The sequence below is a fragment of the Macaca fascicularis genome, chromosome 10 (genome assembly GCF_037993035.2).
Source record: "Macaca fascicularis isolate 582-1 chromosome 10, T2T-MFA8v1.1".
NCBI lineage: Eukaryota > Metazoa > Chordata > Mammalia > Primates > Cercopithecidae > Macaca > Macaca fascicularis.
In genome coordinates, this window is record NC_088384.1 from 15,282,657 (window position 1) to 15,301,869 (window position 19,213).

Here is a 19,213-nt window from a genome sequence, read left to right on the forward strand (position 1 = left end):
CTTGACTCTAATCCAGGCACTTTTGGAGGCTGAGGTGGGAAGATTGTTTGAGGCTAAGAGTTTGAGATCAGCCTGGGCAATATAGAAAGACCCCATCTCTACGAAAAATAAATTAGCTGGGTCATAAGACCCCATCTGAGGCAAGAGGATCACTTGAACCTGGGAGGTTAAGGCTGCAGTGAGCCAAGATCACGTGACTACACTCCAGCCTGGGCAAGAGAGTGAGACCCTGTCTCAAAAAAAAACCATAAAACAGAAGCAACCCCAAGTACAACGGGAGCACAGAGGAGAACATCCATGCCAGGCAGGAGGATCCAGTGAGGCCTCTGGAAGGAGTTACCACACTCAGAGACTCAAGGGGCAGTGGGGAAGTGTTAATGGTATGCAGACCAGGGTGAGCCCTAGATGGACAGTGTTGCGAATCAGGCACAGGAACCATTGCATCAGATTCCCGGAATGTTTGTTGAGTGCACACTAGAGAGGGGCCCTGAGCACGGATCCAGGGAAGGAGGAGGTGTGGTCCTTCAGATGGAGGTCCCAGAGCTGGTGCTCAGTGATCATTTGCTGAATGAATGGTATAAAATGTGGGTGTTCAGGACTCACCACCTGAGATACTGGTTTAATTAAAATCTCTCTAGGTGGTTGGGCACGGTGGCTCGTGTGTAATCCCAGCAATTTAGGAGGCTGAGGGAGAGGGATTGCTTGAGCCCAGGAGTTTGAGACCAGACCAGGCCACAAAGCAAGACTCATTCTCTACAAAAAAAATAAAACAATGAGCTGGGTATGATGGCATGTGCCTGTAGTCCTAGCTTCCTAGGAGGCTGAGGTGGGAGGACTCCTTGAGCTCAGGAATTTAAGCTTGCAGTGCACTATGATTGCATCACTGCACTCCAACCTGGGCGACGGAGTGGGACCCTGTCTCTTAAAATAAAACCAAAACCAAAAAAACAAAAAACAAAAAACTCCCTAGAGATTCTGATGTCTGACGGATTAAAAACTCCCCAGCACAACCACAAGACACTTCCTGATTAAGCCAGTGCTTTACGCACTTTAATACGATGCCAGCCCCTTGGGGGCTTGTTAACATGCAGATTCAGATTCAGTGGGTCTGGGCTGGATCCTCAGACTCTGCATTTGCCTTCTGTTCTTTTACTCTCTCTCTCTCTCTTCTTCTTCTTTTTTTCTTTTTTGACAGTGCAATGGCCTGATCTGGCTTACTGCAGCCTCAATCTCTCAGGCTCAGGTGGTCCTTCCACCTTAGCTTTCTGAGTAGCTGGGACTATAGGCATGTGCCACCACCATGCCTGGATAATTTGTATTTTTTTTGAGACAGAGTCTCACTCTGTCGCCCAGGCTGGAGTGCAGTGGTCTGATCTCGGCTTACTGCAAGCTCCGCCTCCTGGGTTCACGCCATTCTCCTGCCTCAGCCTCCCGAGTAGCTGGGACTACAGGCGCCCACCACCACACCCCTCTTTTTTTTTTTTTTTTGTATTTTTAGTAGAGACGGGGTTTCACCATGTTAGCCAGGATGGTCTTGATTTCCTGACATGGTGATCCGCCCGCCTCGGCCTCCCAAAGAGCTGGGATTACAGTCGTGAGCCACCGCACCCGGCCTTTTTTTTTTTCTTTTTTTTTTGAGACAGAGTTTTGCTCTTGTTGCCCAGGCTGGAGTGCAATGGCGCAATCTCGGCTCACCGCAACCTCCACCTCCCGGGTTCAAGCGATTCTCCTGCCTCAGCCTCCCGAGTAGCTGGGATTACAGGCATGCACCACCACGCTTGGCTAATTTTGTATTTTTAGTAGAGACAGGTTTTCTCCAAGTTGGTCAGGCTGGTCTCAAACTCCTGACCTCAGGTGATCTGCCCACCTCAGCCTCCCAAAGTGCTGGGATTACAGGTGTCAGCCACTGTGCCCGGCAGATAATTTTTGCAGTTTTCATAGAGATAGGGTTTTGCCATGTTGCCCAGGCTAGTCTTGAATTCCTGGGCTCAAACGATCCTCCCTCCTGAGCCTCCCAAAGTGCTGTGACTACAGGTGTGAACCATTGTTCCTGGCCTAAAACTCTGCATTTCTTTTTTTTTCATTTTTTTCTCCTTTCCTTTCCTTCCCTCCTTCCTTCCTTCCTTCCTTCCTTCCTTCCTTCCTTCCTTCCTTCCTTCCTTCCTTCTTTCCTTCCTTCCTTCCTTCCTTCCTTCCTTCCTTCCTTCCTTCCTTCCTTCCTTCCTTCCTTCCTTCCTTCCTTCCTTCCTTCTTTTGAGATGGAGTCTCCCTCTAACACCTAGGCTGGGGTGCAGTGGCACAATCTCGGCTCACTGCAACCTCTGCCTCCTGGGTTCAAGCAATTTGCCTGCCTCAGCCTCCCGAGTAGCTGGGACTACAAGTGCACGCCACCACACCCAGCTAATTCTTTTGTATTTTTAGTAGAGACAGGGTTTCACCATATTGGCCAGGCTGGTCTCGAACTCCTGACCTCGTGATCCGCCCGCCTTGGCCTCCCAAAGTGCTGGAATTACAGGCATGAGCCACCACACCCAGTTGAGACTGCATTTCTAAAGGCTCCAGGTGAGGTTGATGCTGTTATGCTGAGGTTCCCAGGACCCCATATCTGCTGCAGGGCCTTGCCCCTTCCAAACCCTGCTGCCTTCTTGACATTCCCTCCCTTTACACTGAGCTTGTGCACAGACTGTCTTCTCCCCTCTGGGCTACACTAGAATGAGCTGCTATTTCCCTTTACCCTACACACCCCACCTCCTCTTTCCCCAACAGCACCCTGTGCTGAAGCCTTTGCAGGACTTACCAGGCTGACCTGTTACTAATAGGTACCCGCATGGATGTCTTGAGAGCAGAGACTGTGGATTGTCTAATACCGAGTTCCAGCACCTGGTACAGGATCTGGCAAATCACAAGCCCTCAGGAAATATTTGGAGAATGAAAAATGAACCTCTGAGAGGAGATAAGATATGAAGATGCATAATCATCATGACATCATCATCATAGCAAATACCACTTGGCACTTACTCTGTGCTGGCCCTGTTGTTGGTGCTTGACATTAGTTAAGTCATTTAATTTTCACAACAACCCAGTTTTGTAGGGATTATCATCAACCTTATTTTATTGTAATTAATTAATTAATTGTTTGAGATGGAGTCTCACTCTGTTGCCCAGGCTGGATCTTGGCTCATTGCAACCCCCGACTCCTGAGGTCAGGAGTTCAAGACCAGCCTGGCTAACATGGCAAAACTCTGTCTGTACTAAAAATACAAAAATTAGCCAGGTGTGGTGGCACGGGCTTGTAATCCCAGCTGCTAGGTAGGAGAATCCCAGCTGAGGTAGAAGAATCGCTTGAACCCGGGAGGCAGAGGTTGCAGTGAGTTGAGATTGCGTCACTGCACTCCAGCCTGGGCCACAGATCAAGACTCCGTCTCAAATAATAATAATAATAATAATAATACAAATGAAAAAACCTCTGATTGTGGTTTAAAAAATGCCAAAACATTTTAATAACTACCTAGCATTTACATTCTACAGTGTATTAGGGATTATAAGTAATCTAGACATGATTTAAAGTATATGGAAGGATGGTTACATAGGTTATTTAGCAAATACTGTCATTTTATACAAGGTACTTGATTGAGCATCTGTGAATTTTGGTATCCTCGGTAGGGGGCAGGGGCATCATGAAACCAACACCCTGTGGATACTGAGGAAGGGCTTTAATAAACTAATATATATGCCAAACGCTTAGCACCATGCCTGGGATATAAGAACTCCGTGGCAGGGTGCGGTGGCTCACGCCTGTAATCCCAGCACTTTGGGAGGCCGAGGTGGGTGGATCACCTGAGGGCGGGAGTTGGAGACCAGCGTCACCAACATGGAGAAACCCCATCTCTACTAAATATACAAAAATTAGCCGGGCGTGGTGGCTCATGCCCGTAATCCCAGCTACTTGGGAGGCTGAGACAGGAGAATTGCTTGAATCCAGGAAGCAGACGTTGCAGTGAGCCGAGATCACACCACTGGACTCCAGCCTGGGAGACAAAAGCGAAACTCTGTCTCAAAAAATAAAAATAGGCCGGGCGCGGTGGCTCATGCCTGTAATCCCAGCACTTTGGGAGGCCGAGGCGGGTGGATCACAAGGTCAGGAGATCGAGACCACCCTGGCTAACACAGTGAAACCCCGTCTCTATTAAAAATACAAAAAATTAGCCGGGCGTGGTGGCGGGCCCCTGTAGTCCCAGCTACTCAGGAGACTGAGGCAGGAGAATGGTGTGAAGCCAGGAGGCGGAGGTTGCAGTGAGCCGAGATCGTGCCACTGCACTCCAGCCTGGGCGACAGAGCCAGACTTTGTCTCAAAAAATAAATAAATAAATAAATAAATAAATAAATAAATAAATAATAAATAAATAAAAATAAAAAAAGAAAAGAAAAGAACTCCATAAGTCTGTGCCGAGCTGATGCTTACAGCTGGGCTTCAGGACCATTAACTGAGGATGCAGAAGATACAGATGGCAGTTGGAAGAGACAATGGGGGAGGGCCATGTTGGGAAGCTAAGGTCATGGTGTGGAGGGGAGGAAAGGAGGGCCATTATCAGAGTGGGACAAGAGTGCTGGGGAGGAGAGGATGGCTGGGTAAGATGGTCAGGAGGAGTGATGGGTCTTGGGAGCCAGGGAAGAGGAAGGAGAAGGACTGCGCATGAGTGTGGTTGACAGACAGAGGCTGGAAACCTGAGCAGAGCAGGAAGTCAGGCATGCGGACAGGTTTGGCAAGAACCAGGATGGTGGGAGCCGGGTTAGACACTGTGTGCTGGATTTAAGGAGAAAGCAGTTAAACAATAGGGAAACACGCCAAGAATCTTGGACTTGAAAGTAGAACTACAGTTAACGAAGGTGTTTTCTTATTCTTTTTTATGTTTTCTAACTTTTAAAATGAGCCTGTATTCTTTTGTACCTATATTTGAATTTATAGCATAGTTTATCACATTAAAAATGGATTTACTTTAATAGGCAATCCAGCCGGGTGTAGTGGCTTATGCCTGTAATCCCCAGCACTTTGGAGGGCCGAGGTGGATGGATGACTTAAGCCCAGGAGTTCAAGACCAGCCTGGGCAAAAAAGTGAGACCTCCCATCTCTACAATAAAATACAAAAATTGGCCAGGTGCTACTCTGGGCACACTGCCTATAGAGTAGCCCTGCTCTGCAAGGCCAGTAGTGGGGGGGGGGGGGGGGAAAGAAAAAGAAAACAAAAGAACAAACAAAATAAGAAAAAAAAATTAGTGGGGCATGGTGGTGAGTGCCTGTAGTCCCAGCTACTTGAGATGCTGAGGTGGGAGATTGCTTGAGTCCAGGAGGTCGAGGCTGCAGTAAGAGTGAGCCGTGATCAGGCCACTGCAACTCCAGCCTGGACAACACAGAGCTCACTGCAGCCTTGACCTCCTGGGTTCAAGCGATCCTTCCACCTCAGCCTCCGGAGTAGCTGGAACTACCGTTGTGCACCACTCTGCCTGGATAATTTTTGTATTTTTTTGTAGAGACAGGATTTTGCCATGTTGCCTGGGCTGGTCTCCTGGACTCAAGTGATACCCCCACCCCTGGCCTCCCAAAATGCTGGGATTACAGGCATGAGCCACTGCACCCTGCCCTTTTTTTTCTTTTTTTTTTTTTTTTTGAGATGGAGTCTCACTGTGTGGCCCCGGCTGGAGTGCAGTGGTGAGATCGTGGCTCACAGCAGCCTCTGTCTCCTGGGTTTAAGTGATTTTCCTGCCTCAGCCTCCTGAGTAGCTGGGATTACAGGTGCCTGCCGCCACCCCGGCTAATTTTTTGTATTGTAGTAGAGACGGGGTTTCACCATGTTGCTCAGACTGGTCTCGAACTCCTGAGCTCAGGCAATCTGCCCACCTCGGCCTCCCAAAGTGCTGGGATTACAGGCGTGAGCCACCGAGCCCAGCCCCTTTTTTCTTAACGTAGATGTTCTTCGTAACTTCTGGGTACATATTCTTTGTTAGATATACGTATTATAAATATTTTCTACCAGTCTATGATTTGATATTTCACTCTTTTAAATGTGTCTTTTGATGAACAGAAGATATTAATAATAATGAGGTTCAATTTAATAATCATCCATTTCTTATGGCTTATACTTTTTTGTGTGTCTTAAGAAAGTTTGGTCTACTTGAAGGTCATGAAGATATTCTCCTATGCTTTTTTTTTTGAGATGGAATTTTGCTCTTGTTGCCAGGCTGGAGTGCAATGGCGTGATCTTGGCTCACTGCAAGCTCTGCCTCCCGGGTTGAATCAATTCTCCTGCCTCAGCCTCCAGAGTAGCTGGGATTACAGGTGCCTGCCACCATACCCGGCTAATTTTTGTGTTTTGGTAGAGACGGGGTTTCATCATATTGGTCAGGCTGGTTTCGAACTCCTGACCTCAGGTGATCTGCCCGCCTCTGCCTCTCAAAGTGCTGGGATTACAGGCGTGAGCCACTGCGTCTGGCCTAGGAAACTTGTTAATAGTAGTTGTGTTGAGGTTTTAAGGTTATGGGTGATTTTTCTTTTCTTTTTTTTTTTTTTTTTGTATTTTCCACACCAAAGGTAATATTAATACTCAGACAAAATGAAGAAATATTTTTCAAAATCTACAGGAGTAGAAACTATTAAGGGTGCAGGTCTTTACAGGATGGAAAAGAGGTTAGGCTTTATGCAAGTGAGAGAGCTACTTTAGCTATAAGGACCCATGTAGCCTAGCGGATGGGGAGGAAAGAATTCAGGGCCTGACTGATGGAGGCCTTTTGTCTTCTTAGTGACCTTAAGTTTTCCCTGGAGAGGGTGATGCTAGGAGGCCGGGGCATGAGGAAAGTGGAAATAATCATTACCAATAATGCTCTTTTGTAAGTGCGCATTGCTTAGTGGTTTATAAAACACTTTCAGGTCCATAGTCTCCTGTGTTCCTCCCAACAGTCCTGTGGGCTGGGCCAGGCACAGTGATCACACTCATTTTGCAGATAAGGAAACAGGCTGAGTCCTGCTTAAGCATTCACTAAAGGTCATTTTATGTCAGGCCTTGTGCTAGTTCTGGGCCCAGAGAGACAAATAGGGCTCAGTCCCTGACTGTCCACAGGCAGCTTCCAGCCTGGGCAGGAAAAGCAGAAAGTAAATGAACAATTAAAACTCAGTGTGTAAGTACAACGAGAGAATGGATACAAGAGAATGGAGCACAGAGGAGGAGCTCCTAACAGGTCTTGACAGTTAGGAAAGATGTTTTAGAAGTGGTGACATTGAAATGAGTCTTTTTATTTTTATTTTTATTTTTATTTTTGAGACGGAGTCTCGCTCTGTCACCCAGGCTGGAGTGTGGTGGCCGGATCTCAGCTCACTGCAAGCTCCGCCTCCCGGGTTTACGCCATTCTCCTGCCTCAGCCTCCCGAGTAGCTGGGACTACAGGCGCCCGCCACCTCGCCCGGCTAGTTTTTGTATTTTTTAGTAGAGATGGGGTTTCACCGTGTTAGCCAGGATGGTCTCGATCTCCTGACCTCGTGATCCACCCGTCTCGGCCTCCCAAAGTGCTGGGATTACAGGCTTGAGCCACCGCGCCCGGCCTACGGCTAGTTTTTTGTATTTTTTAGTAGAGATGGGGTTTCACCGTGTTAGCCAGGACGGTCTCGATCTCCTGACCTCGTGATCCGCCCGTCTCGGCCTCCCAAAGTGCTGGGATTACAGGCTTGAGCCACCGCGCCCGGCCTGAGTCTTTTTATTTTTTAATTTTTTTTTTTTTTTTTTTTGAGACGGAGTCTTACGCTGTTGCCCAGGCTGGAGTGCAGTGGTGCGATCTCGGCTCACTGCAAGCTCCGCCTCCTGGGTTCACGCCATTCTCCTGCCTCAGCCTCCTGAGTAGCTGGGACTACAGGCGCCCGCCACCGCGCCCGGCTAATTTTTTGTATTTTTAGTAGAGACGGGGTTTCACTGTGGTCTCGATCTCCTGACCTTGTGATCCGCCCACCTCGGCCTCCCAAAGTGCTGGGATTACAGGCTTGAGCCACCGCGCCCGGCCTATTTTTTAATTTTTTTAGAAGAAGTCTCGCTCTGTTGCCTAGGCTGGAATACAGAGGCGCAATCTCAGCTCACTGCAACCTCTGCTTCCTGGGTTCAAGCGATTCTCCTGCCTCAGCCTCCTGAGTAACTGGGATAACTGCTGCACATCACCACATCCAGCTAACTTTTGTATTTTTAGTAAAGATGGGGTTTCACCATGTTGGCCAACTCCTGACGTCAGGTGATTCGCCCGCCTCAGCCTCCCAAAGTGCTGGGATAATAGGCGTGAGCTACCGTGCCCGGCATGAAATGAATCTTTTAATTTTTGTATTTTTTCTTTCTTCTTCTTTTTTATTTTTATTTTTTCCAGAAACAGGGTCTTGCTCTGTTGCCCAGGCTGGAGTGCAGTGGCATGCTCACAGCTCATTGCAGCCTCAAACTCCTGGGCTCAAGCAATCCTCCCACCTCAGCCTCCTGAGTAGCTAGGACTGCGGGCAAGTACTACCATGCCCAACTAAGTTTTCTTTTTTTTGTTTGTTTGTTTTTAGTAGAGATGAGGTCTTGCTATGTTGCCTAGGCTGGTCTCCGACTCTGGGATTACAGGTGTGAACGACCGCACTAGGACAAAATCATGTTGTAACAGTATTCTATAAATTTGCTCTTCCTCACTTAGTAGATTTTCTTTTTCTTTCTTTCTTTTTTTTTTTTGACAGAGTCCCTGTCTTGTCACCCAGGCTGGAGTATGGTGGCGCGATCTCGGCTCATTGCAACCCCCACCTCCCAGGTTCACACCGTTCTCCTGCCTCAGCCTCCCGAGTAGCTGGGACTACAGGCACCCGCCACCACACCTGGCTAATTTTTTTGTATTTTTAGTAGAAGCAGGGTTTCACTGTTTAGCCAGGATGGACTCGATCTCCTGACCTCGTGATCCGCCTGTCTCGGCCTCCCAAAGTGCTAGGATTATAGGCGTGAGCCACCGCACCCGGCCAGATTTTCTTTTTCTTTTCTGTTTTGAGACAGGGTCTTACTCTGTTGCCCAGGCTGGAGTGCAGTGGACGATCAAGGCTCACTGCAGTCTTAACCTCCCAGGCTCAAGCAATCCTCCCACCTAAGCCTCCTGGGTAGCTAGGAATGCAGATGTGCGCCACCATGCCCGTCTAGTTTTTGTATTTTTTTGTAGAGATGGGATTTTGCCATGTTACCCAGGCTGGTCTTGAACTCCTGGGCTCAAGCAATCCTTCCACCTTGACCTCCCAAAGTGCTGGGACTACAGGCATAAGACACTGCATCTGGCCACTTAGTATATTTTCAGTCGGCAAATACAAATCTACATAAAAATTTTAATGACTTTTTTGTACTTTTTGACATATGAATATATCACAATGTATTCAATCTTGTAATATATTGTACATTTATTTCTAACATTGTGTGACTATAAACAATGTTGCAAAGAACTTTAAAGTTCATAGGCCGGGCGCAGTGGCTCAAGCCTGTAATCCCAGCACTTTGGGAGGCTGAGACGGGCGGATCATGAGGTCAGGAGATCAAGACCATCCTGGCTAACACAGTGAAACCCTGTCTCTACTAAAATACAAAAAAAATTAGCCGGGCGAGGTGGCGGGCGCCTGTAGTCCCAGCTACTCGGGAGGCTGAGGCAGGAGAATGGCGTGAACCCGGGATGCCGTGAACCCGGGATGCGGGGCTTGCAGTGAGCTGAGATCCGGCCACTGCACTCCAGCCTGGGCGACAGAGCGAGACTCCATCTCAAAAAAAAAAAAAAAAAAAAAAAAGTTCATATCTGTGTACTTTTCTTTCTTTTTTTTTTTTTTTTTAGACGGAGTTTTGCTCTTGTTGCCCAGGCTGGAGTGCAATGGCACGATCTCGGCTCACCGCAACCTCTGCCTCCTGGGTTCAAGCGATTCTCCTGCCTCAGCCTCCTGAGAAGCCGGATTACAGGCATGCGCCACCATCCAGGCTAATTTTGTATTTTCAGTAGAGATGGGGTTTCTCCATGTTGGTCAGGCTGGTTTTGAACTCCCGACTTCAAGTGATCCGCACGCCTCGGCCTCCTAAAGTGCTGGGATTACAGGAGTGAGCCACCGCACCCGGCCTCTGTGTACTTTTCTAATGCCTTTAAGGATGAATTCTCAGATATAATTGATCAATTTACTTTCTCATCTGTATCTGTAAACCTGACCAATATTGAGCATTTTTATTTTTATTTTTTTGAATTAGGTGAAAATGGCATGCTATGTTGTTTTGTTTGCATTTCTGATGACTTTTTTTTTTTTTTGAGATGGAGTCTCACTCTGTCGCCCAGGCTCTGTATGTCTGGAGACAGTCTGACTCTGTCTGGGCTCACTGCAAGCTCCGCCTCCCGGGTTCACACCATTCTCCTGCCTCAGCCTCCTGAATAGCTGGGACTACAGGCGTGTGCCACCATGCCCAGCTAATTTTTTGTATTTTTAGTAGAGACGGGGTTTCACCATGTTAGCCAGGATGGTCTTGATCTGCTGACCTCGTGATCCGCCCACCTCAGCCTCCCAAAGTGCTGGGATTACAGGTGTGAGCCACTGTGCCCGGCCTCTGATGACTTTTAAAAAATTATTATTGGCCATTTATAATTCTTCTTTAAAATCACCTGTTCCTGTTTTTGGCCATTTTTATTTTGGAGTCTTTGAGGTTTTTCTTTTTCTTTCTTTTTTCGTGTTTTTTGAGACGCAGTTTCGCTCTTGTTGTCCAGGCTGGAGTGCAATGGCATGATCTCTTTTCACTGCAACCTCCGCCTCCTGGGTTCAAGCGATTCTCCTGCCTCAGCCTCCTGAGTAGCTGGGATTACAAGCATGGGCCACCATGCCTGGCTAATTTTTTTGCATTTTTAGTAGAGACGGGGTTTCTCCATGTTGGTCAGGCTGGTCTTGAACTCCCAACCTCAGGTGATCCGCCTGCCTCGGCCTCCCAAAGTGTTGTGATTACAGGCGTGAGCCACCGTGCCCCGCTGAGGTTTTTCTTATCAACTGGGAAGAGATCTTTATATACTGCTGATAGTAATTCTTTGTCACAGAGTTGCAAAATCTTTTTTTTCCCAGCTTTTTTTTGCCTTTAGAACATAGTTTTTTTTCTGAAGTTAATTTGGAAGAACAGTTTCGTCATGATAGGAAGAACATTCCAGTAAGAAAGAGTAAGGATGAGAAATTTACCCTCATAGATATAGAATGTATTATAAAGGTATCATCATTAAAGCATTGAAGGATTGGCACAGGTGCACACAGAAAGATCAATGTATACAAGTCAGAAACAGCTTAAAGTATAAAATAGTTGAATAGGCGATGAAGGTGCCAACTAAAATCAGTGGAGGAAATAGTGTCTGGACAAGTGGCTTTTACAAAAATTATGTCAGGTTTCTTCCTCACCCCAAAAATAAATTCCAGATGGATCAAAAGATTTTTCATTTAAAAATGAAAACATTTTTTATCCTCTTGTAGTGGACAGTAACAACAAAAAAAAGTGCAATTTGTAACAAGCATCTGAAAGGATGTATGCGAGTTAATGACATGGAGGTGAAGAGAGGCTCCGAAGGGTATTCCAGGCTGAAAGAACGGCCAGAGCAAAGGTTTGGAGGCTGAAAGGCAGCAACGTGCGGTCTCTAAAGAGGCAGGGTCAGGAATCGAACTCAAGACGCCCACAATGGAATCCAGGGTTGAGTCCATGCCCGCCCCCACAGGGATCATAATTATGTAAAATAGCATTTTTCCCATATATGGTACTTAATATCTGTCCTTCTGGTGGGATGACAGGAGACTGAGAGCACAGCTCGCGGGGCGGGGTATCCAGACCTTCCCAGTCGGCCTCCGGGGCGGGGAGTTCCAGACCTTCACTGTCGGCTCCCGGCGGGCCTCGCCCCGGCCCAGGCAAGGCACCAAAATCCCGGCCCGGAGCCCTCCGCGCCCCGAGTTGCCGCCTCCTGATTGGATTCCCTCTGTGTCAATCCTATCCTAGAACCTGGCTGTCCGTTGGACCCGCCCTAGAGGGCGGGGCTCCCGCCTAGGAAGCGGAGGAAGGTGGAGCGGGTGGTGAGGTGGGGGCGAAAGAGGAGGATGAATCCCCACCCATCTGGCCGCAGAGGCTCCGCCCACTCCCCTTTCCAGAGGCCAACACGTCTGCCCATCAAAGCCAGGCGCGGCCTGCAGTGGGTGAAGCAGGAAGGAGGGCGGGATTGTGCCTCCAGGCTCCGCCCCGGAGCCGGCTCCGGGCTGGGAATGGGCCCGCGACTCCGAGGGCGGGGCGGGAAGGCGGCGAGGAGCCGAGCTGGGTGCGGTGAGGCGCGCAGATCACCGCGGTTCCTGGGCAGGGCACTGAAGGCTGAGCAAGGCTGACCTGCTGCAGCTCCCGCCTCGTGCGCTCGCCCCACCCGGCCGCCGCCCGAGCGCTCGAGAAAGTCCTCTCGGGAGACCAGCTCCTGTTCCCGGGGCAGATCCAGGTTCAGGTGAGCGAGCCCCACCGCGGTCCCGCCCCGGGCAGGCGGCGGCGGGCGGGCGGGGGCGAGACGCGCGGCCGCCGGGCCGACTTGTGGTTCTTGGGCTCGGTGCGGCCCGCCACCCGCGCGGGCAGGCGCGGACGCCGGCGGCCCGGTGCCCGGCACCGCATCCTTCCCAGGGGGACCGGGACCCCCGCGCGGGAACTCGGGGAGGGGGCCGGCGGCAGCGAGGCCTCGGGGTGCAGGGGCGGCCTCGGGACCCGCGCTCCCCTGCGCCCCTCGTGTTCCCCGGTGCGGTCCCAGGACTGGGCACCGGAGCCGACCTCCCCCTGCCGCTGGGGCACGCGCCCCGCCCTCGCCTCGCCTCGCCCAGGCCCGACTCTGGCAAACTTTTTAACCCCTTCCGGGAGCCGCGGCCCCTGGGACCCAGCCTCACGGGTTGGGAGCCCGGGGCAGCCGCTCCGGTGGAAGTTCCTGGCGTCTGAGGCACGGAGGTAACGGGCAGCGGGCACCGTTTGGCAGCTGTCAGGGCGTCCTCCTGAGTCAGAGTCGGACCGTCCCGCTGCAGACCTTGCACCCGGCCCGGTTTCCGCCTCCGCGGCCGACTTCCTCATTCGCCCGCTGCCGTCAGGCTGGCCGAGGAGGGCCCGGGGGAGGTGCGGCGGCTGCCCGGACAAGGAGGACCCGGCGGGGACCTGGGCGCGAGGCAGGAAGGGCCACCCCCAGCCCCTGCTCCAGCCCTCGACCTCCGACTTCTGTTCCCCGGGGGAGGGAGGCCCGGAATGCAGCAGCCGTCGGGGCCGCCCAGGCGTGCACCTGATTCCACCGCACCCAGGGGCCATCCTGCCCGGGCGGGGCGCGGCGGCAGCTGGCTCTGCCGTTACGACCAGGCCTGGGCGATTGCATCTTTCCTGTTTGAGCCAGATCGGAGTTTTCTATTCTCCACTCCCCGCACCCGCTTCCCTGTGCTGGAGTCCCCACCCCATCCTGTTCTGGGGCCACGCGCAGGAGATAGGACGGCGGCATCCTCATTCCTCCAGGAAAGCCCCGCTGTTTCAAACTGAGAGGCAGCACCCCCAGCACTAGCTTGCCGGCTGTCCTGAGGTGGGGGGCAGGGTGAACGTTCGGCCCCACCCAGCCGGTGTGGAGAGCAGACTCCTTGGGAAGTCCCAGGTCGTGGAGGCAGGCGCTCTCTCCACCGGGCAGTTGAGAGGCCCAGCCACTTTTCGGTTCACTGCGCCCTTTTCTGGGTTTAACAGGATTTCAAAGTAACTGTTCAGTAACTGTGGAAAGGGAAGAGAACCTTGGCTCCTTCTCCATGCGGCGCAACACTGTGGCCATTCTAACTCCACTGTCTGGGCCAGTGTTTGGCTCACCTGATGGCTTAGGAGTTCCTTTTTGGTAAGGAGGGAGGCCTTTTGAGACAATCACTCAATTAATAATAGTCAGTTTGTATACAAGGCTGCTATGTGGGGGGAAGAGGACACAGATGTGTAATTGAGCAAATATTTAACTGCCCTCTCTGTGCCAGGGACTCTGGCAGGTGGTGGGGGATGGGAGTTGAGTAAGACCTGGCCCATGCCCATGGGCACTTAGGGGAGAACTGAGACAAATCCGTAGATGAGTCTAACGTGAGGTGGAGATGACAGGGACCCCGGAAAGGTACTGTGAGTCATGGAGATTGGGAGAAGGGAGCCAGACTGCCCTGTGAAATCCCGGGCCCTGCCTCTGCCCTTGGGGAGTTTACAGTCCTCAAGGGGAAAGTGGCAGAACGAGTGAAATACAAAGGCAGCCTGTGATGTGTGTCCCAAGTATGCCATAGACAAAGGACTCGAGGAATTTCAAGGCTGAGAGGGGCCACTTCTCTGGGACAAGGAGGGAGCTGCTACAAGGGAGAAGCACATTGCAGGTTTGGCAAACTGAGGCAAGCACGCGGTGCTGGAAAGTGAGGAGCCTCTTTGTGGGTAATTGGAGGGTAATTAAAAACATGGAGAGATTGCTTAGTGTAATTTGAGAGCCACTGCGCCCTAGATGACTGTGGGGTGACACCAAAGAACTTCAGTCTTCATACTCAGCAAGCCCTGGCAGCGCAGGTGGGCAGATCCAGGTGTCTGGAGAGCCGGCATTGGCAGGCTCCGTTTGGGGAGCTCTCCAGTCCGGGAGAAAAGAGCAGCATTCTGTGAGGCTGCTCATCTGAAAGGTTCAGCAGGGTAGAGGAAAGAGAAGATCAGGGCCCTGGCTTTCTTGCTTTTATTTTTAAACTTTTTAACCTAAGGGGTTGGAGATGGGACAACTTCTCTCTTGTAGGATGAAGGACGCATGTTAATCACAGCCTGCCTTTTGCCCGCTCTTGCTCCAGAAAAAACAAAACAAGGATCTGTTAGCGCTTTAAAAGAAGAAAAACACACTCAAAAAATGCAGCATTGTTATGTAGCCTGGTAGGGTATTGCTAGAAATCAGCTTGGCTGTTCTTCCTTTACTTCCTCTTCTAGCTAATTCTTCAATAAAGTACTTAAGACAGCCCTTACCAGCTTGACATCTTTATTTCAAAAGGAGAGGAGGGGTTGGCTGTCGTTTTCCTCCGAGCCGTACCCTTCTTCTCTTGGAGGGGGAGAAAGAGAAACCCAAAGCAAAGGAAGAAGAGAAAAAAAAAAAAAACAAACAAACCGAAAAAACCCATGCCTTGACAGCTTCCTCCCAAGCATTATGTTCCAAAAATATTTAGAATAACAAAATCTGTGTGTCGTCTTAATTAAACAAACGTCCTAATTTACTGAGCATAAAACAGCATCTCTGCCTGCTGGGGCAGGAAGTGCATTTCCCTTTGTGCAGCCCCAGAGAGTCACTGCCTCTCAGCCTTAACCCTTGGTGTGCTGAGACCCTGGGCTGGAGTCCTCTGCTGACAAAAGAATGGAGCCCTGGCAGTGCTGCTCCTGTGGCTTACTGAATCCCACTTTTAGAGCTGAGAAGAGTGCGAGAGTGGAAAGAACGTGAGCTTTGGAAACAGGCCGAGTTCAAATCCTGACCCTGCCGCTTACTAGCTTTGTGACCTTAGGCAAGTCACTTAGCCTCACAGCCTGGATGTGCTCATATGTAATACGGGAATCAAGATCCTACCCTGTGGGGTAAGATGCGTGAACTGAAAGAAATAAAGTATGTACATGGCCTATTATGTAGTGGCTGTGTGTGTGTGTGTATTTTTTTTTTTTTTTTGAGACGGAGTCTTGCTCTGTCGCCCAGGCTGGGGTGCAGTGGCCGGATCTCAGCTCACTGCAAGCTCCACCTCCGGGTTTACGCCATTCTCCTGCCTCAGCCTCCTGAGTAGCTGGGACTACAGGCGCCCGCCACCTCGCCCGGCTAGTTTTTTGTATTTTTTAGTAGAGATGGGGTTTCACCGTGTTAGCCAGGATGGTCTCGATCTCCTGACCTCGTGATCCACCCGTCTCGGCCTCCCAAAGTGCTGGGATTACAGGCTTGAGCCACTGCGCCCGGCCAATATTTTTTTTTTTTTTGAGACAGAGTCTTGCTCTGTCGCCCAGGCTAGAGTGCAATGGCGCGACCTTGGCTCACTGCAACCTCCTTCTCCTGGGTTCAAGCAATTATCCTGCCTCAGCCTCCTGAGTAGCTGGGATTACAGGTGCCTACCACCACACCCCGCTAGTTTTTGTATTTGTAGTTGAGACGAGGTTTCACCATGTTGGCCAGGCTGGTCTCGAACTCCTGACTTCAGGTGATCTGCCCATCTTGGCCTCTGCCACAGTGCTGGGATTATAGGTGTGAGCCACCGTGCTCGGCTTGTATGTGATTTTTTAAAATTTTTTTTATTTTTTTGAGATGAGTCTCACTCTCGCGCAGGCTAGAGCGCAGTGGCATAATCTCCGCTCACTGCAACCTCTGCCCACAGGTTTAAGCGATTCTTCTGCCTCAGCCTCCCAAGTAGCTGGGATTACAGGTGCCTGCCACCACACCTGGCTAATTTTTGTATTTTTAGTAGAGATGGGATTTTGCCATTTTGACTAGGCTGGTCTGGAACTTCTGACCTCAAGTGATCCATCTGCCTCAGCCTCCCAGAGTGCTAGGATTATAGGCGTGAGCCACTATGCCCAGCACCCCCTCCCCCACTTTTTTTTTTTTTTTTTGAGACAAGGTCTCTGTCACCCAGGCTGGAGTGCAGTGGCACGATCTTGGCTCACTGCAACCTCCACCTCCTGGGTTCAAGCAATTCTCATGCCTCAACCTCCCGAATAGCTGGGATTACAGGTGCCCGCCACCACACCTGGCTAATTTTTTTGTATTTTTAGTAGAGACAGGGTTTCACCATGTTGGCCAGGCTGGTCTTGAGCTTTTGACCTCAGGTGATCTACCCGCCTCGGCCTCCCGAAGTGTTAGGATTACAGACGTGAGCTACTGCACCCGGCCCCCCGCCCACATTTTTTTTTTTTTAGTATAAATGATCAGTCTTAACTCCCTGGGTTATCAGGTTGAGGGGGCGGGGATGAGGGTGGAGGATAGATTGTTTTCCTGGCTTCTAGCTCCATGTTCTTTCTGCCTCTATGCACAATAAGGTATGCGTGTATTGTGGCTGTGGACTGTGATGCCCGAATGGTGAATAGGCAAGTGGCTATGAGGCCCATCTGCTGATGCTTTTGAATGCACTTGGTGATGAGTTTGTGCTGAGTAATCTCTTCACAGGGTCCTGGCTGGGACAGAAGGTGTGCAGACTGTGGTTTTAATTCAAACACGTGGTTTCCCGTGGTCTGGGAGACAGCCAAAGGGTGATATAGGAAGAGCACTGGACTTGGGTGACTGGAGACCTTGCTTCCAACCCTGGCTCTGGGCAAGGGGAGGTTTGATTTCCTTTGTGTTTTTTTGATTTTGTTTTGAAGCAGGGTCTTGCTCTGCTGCCCAGGCTGTAGTGCAGTAGCATGATCATAGCTCATTGCAGCCTCATATTCCTGGGCTCAAGCAATTCTTTGCCTTGGCCTCCTGACTAGCCAGGATTACAAGTGCATACCGCTACACCCGGCTAATTTTTGTGTTTTTTGTAGGGATGGGATCTTGCTGTGTTGCCCAGGCTAGTCTCAAACTCCTGGGCTCAAGCAACCCTCCTGCCTCAGCCTCCCAGAGTGCTGGGGTTACAGGTGTGAAATATTGTGCCTGGCCAGGTTTGATTTCCTAGGAGGTGCCATATCTCCCTACAAAGACATCATACCAGTTTATGTGCCCACAAATTATGCATGGGAGTGCCTGAGAAACTGAAAAATTAAGTAATTTTATTTATTTATTTATTTATTTGAGATGGGTTCTTACTCTGTTGCCCAGGCTGGAGTGCAATGGCGCGATCTTGGCTCACTGCAGTCTCCACCTCCTGGGTTCAAGCAATTTTCTCACCTCAGCCTCCCGAGTAGCTGGGATTACAGGGGTGCACCACCACACCCAGCTAGTTTTTGCATTTTTAGTAGAGATGGGGTTTTACCATGTTGGCCAGGCTGGTCTCGAACTCCTGACCTCAGGTGATCCACCTGCCTTGGCCTCCCAAAGTGCTAGGATTATAGGTATGAGCCACCACGCCCAGCAAAATCAAGTAATTTTAATTTCCTAGGCACTCTTTTATTTTTTGTTTTTTGAGATGGAGTCTTCCTCTGTTGCCCAGGCTGGAGTGCAGTGGCATGATCTCAGCTCACTGCAACTTCCGCCTCCCGGGTTCACGCCATTCTCCTGCCTCAGCTTCCCGAGTAGCTGGGATTATAGGCGCCTGCCACCGCGCCCAGCTAATTTTTGGATTTTTAATAGAGACAGGGTTTCACCAAGTTGGCCAGGCTGGTCTCGAACTCCTGACCTCAGGTGATCCATCCGCCTTGGCCTCCCAGAGTGCTGGGATTACAGACGTGAGCCACTGCATCTGGCCAGCACTCTGGTACCTTATTGATGAGAGTGTATATTGTACAATCCTCTTTTTAGAAGGTCGTTTGGGGCTGGGCATGTTGGCTCACATCTGTAATCCCAGCACTTTGGGAGGCCAAGAGGGGAGGATTCCTTGAGCCCAGGAGTTCTAGACCAGCCTGGGCAACATAGGGAGACTCTGTCTCTATTACATTAAAGAACAACAATAAAAAAAGAAAGTTGTTCGGCAGTATCTGTCAAAGCATACTCCTTCTGAGTGCATTCTAGGAATTTATCTCACAGATAAACTCAGATGTGCTAAAGGGAGTATCTGAGAATCTTCATCTCCACACTGACATAGAAAATGACAGGAAACAAGCTGTCTATTAAAAAGGTCAACTAAATCATGGTACAGCTGTACAGTGGAAATCCTTGCAGCCCTTTGAAAAATGAGGTCAATCCATATATACTGATAGGGCGTGCTCTGCAAGCTATGTTGCAAGTGAAAAACACCAGACGCAACGTAGTGTAAATGGTGCTTCGTTTTGTGTAAAACATGGTATGTAAACTCCGCTCTGTGCATGCAGTATTTCTGGAAAGATATTGAGACCCTGGTAATGGTGGTTGCATAGGCAACAGGAGTGAGCAGTACATTTCACTGAATACTTTTTTTTTTTGAGATGGAGTCTCGCTCTATTGCCCAGGCTGGAGTGGCATGATCGATCTCTGCTCACTGCAACCTTCACCTCCCGGGTTCATGCGATTCTCCTGCCTCAGCCTTCTGAGTAGCTGGGATTAGAGGCGTGCGCCACTACGCCCAGCTAATTTTT

The 19,213-nt window shown here is 50.2% G+C and overlaps 1 protein-coding gene across 1 annotated transcript in view; it reads left to right on the plus strand.

Moving 5' to 3' along the window:
- Positions 1-12,349: 12,349 nt before the first annotated feature.
- MYH9 (myosin heavy chain 9) overlaps positions 12,350-19,213 on the plus strand; it is a 106,682-nt gene continuing 99,818 nt past the window's right edge. Inside the window, exon 1 of the mRNA XM_065522178.1 lies at positions 12,350-12,509. The gene's annotated coding sequence lies outside the window, so the exon portion shown is untranslated. The remainder of the gene's footprint in view (positions 12,510-19,213) is intronic.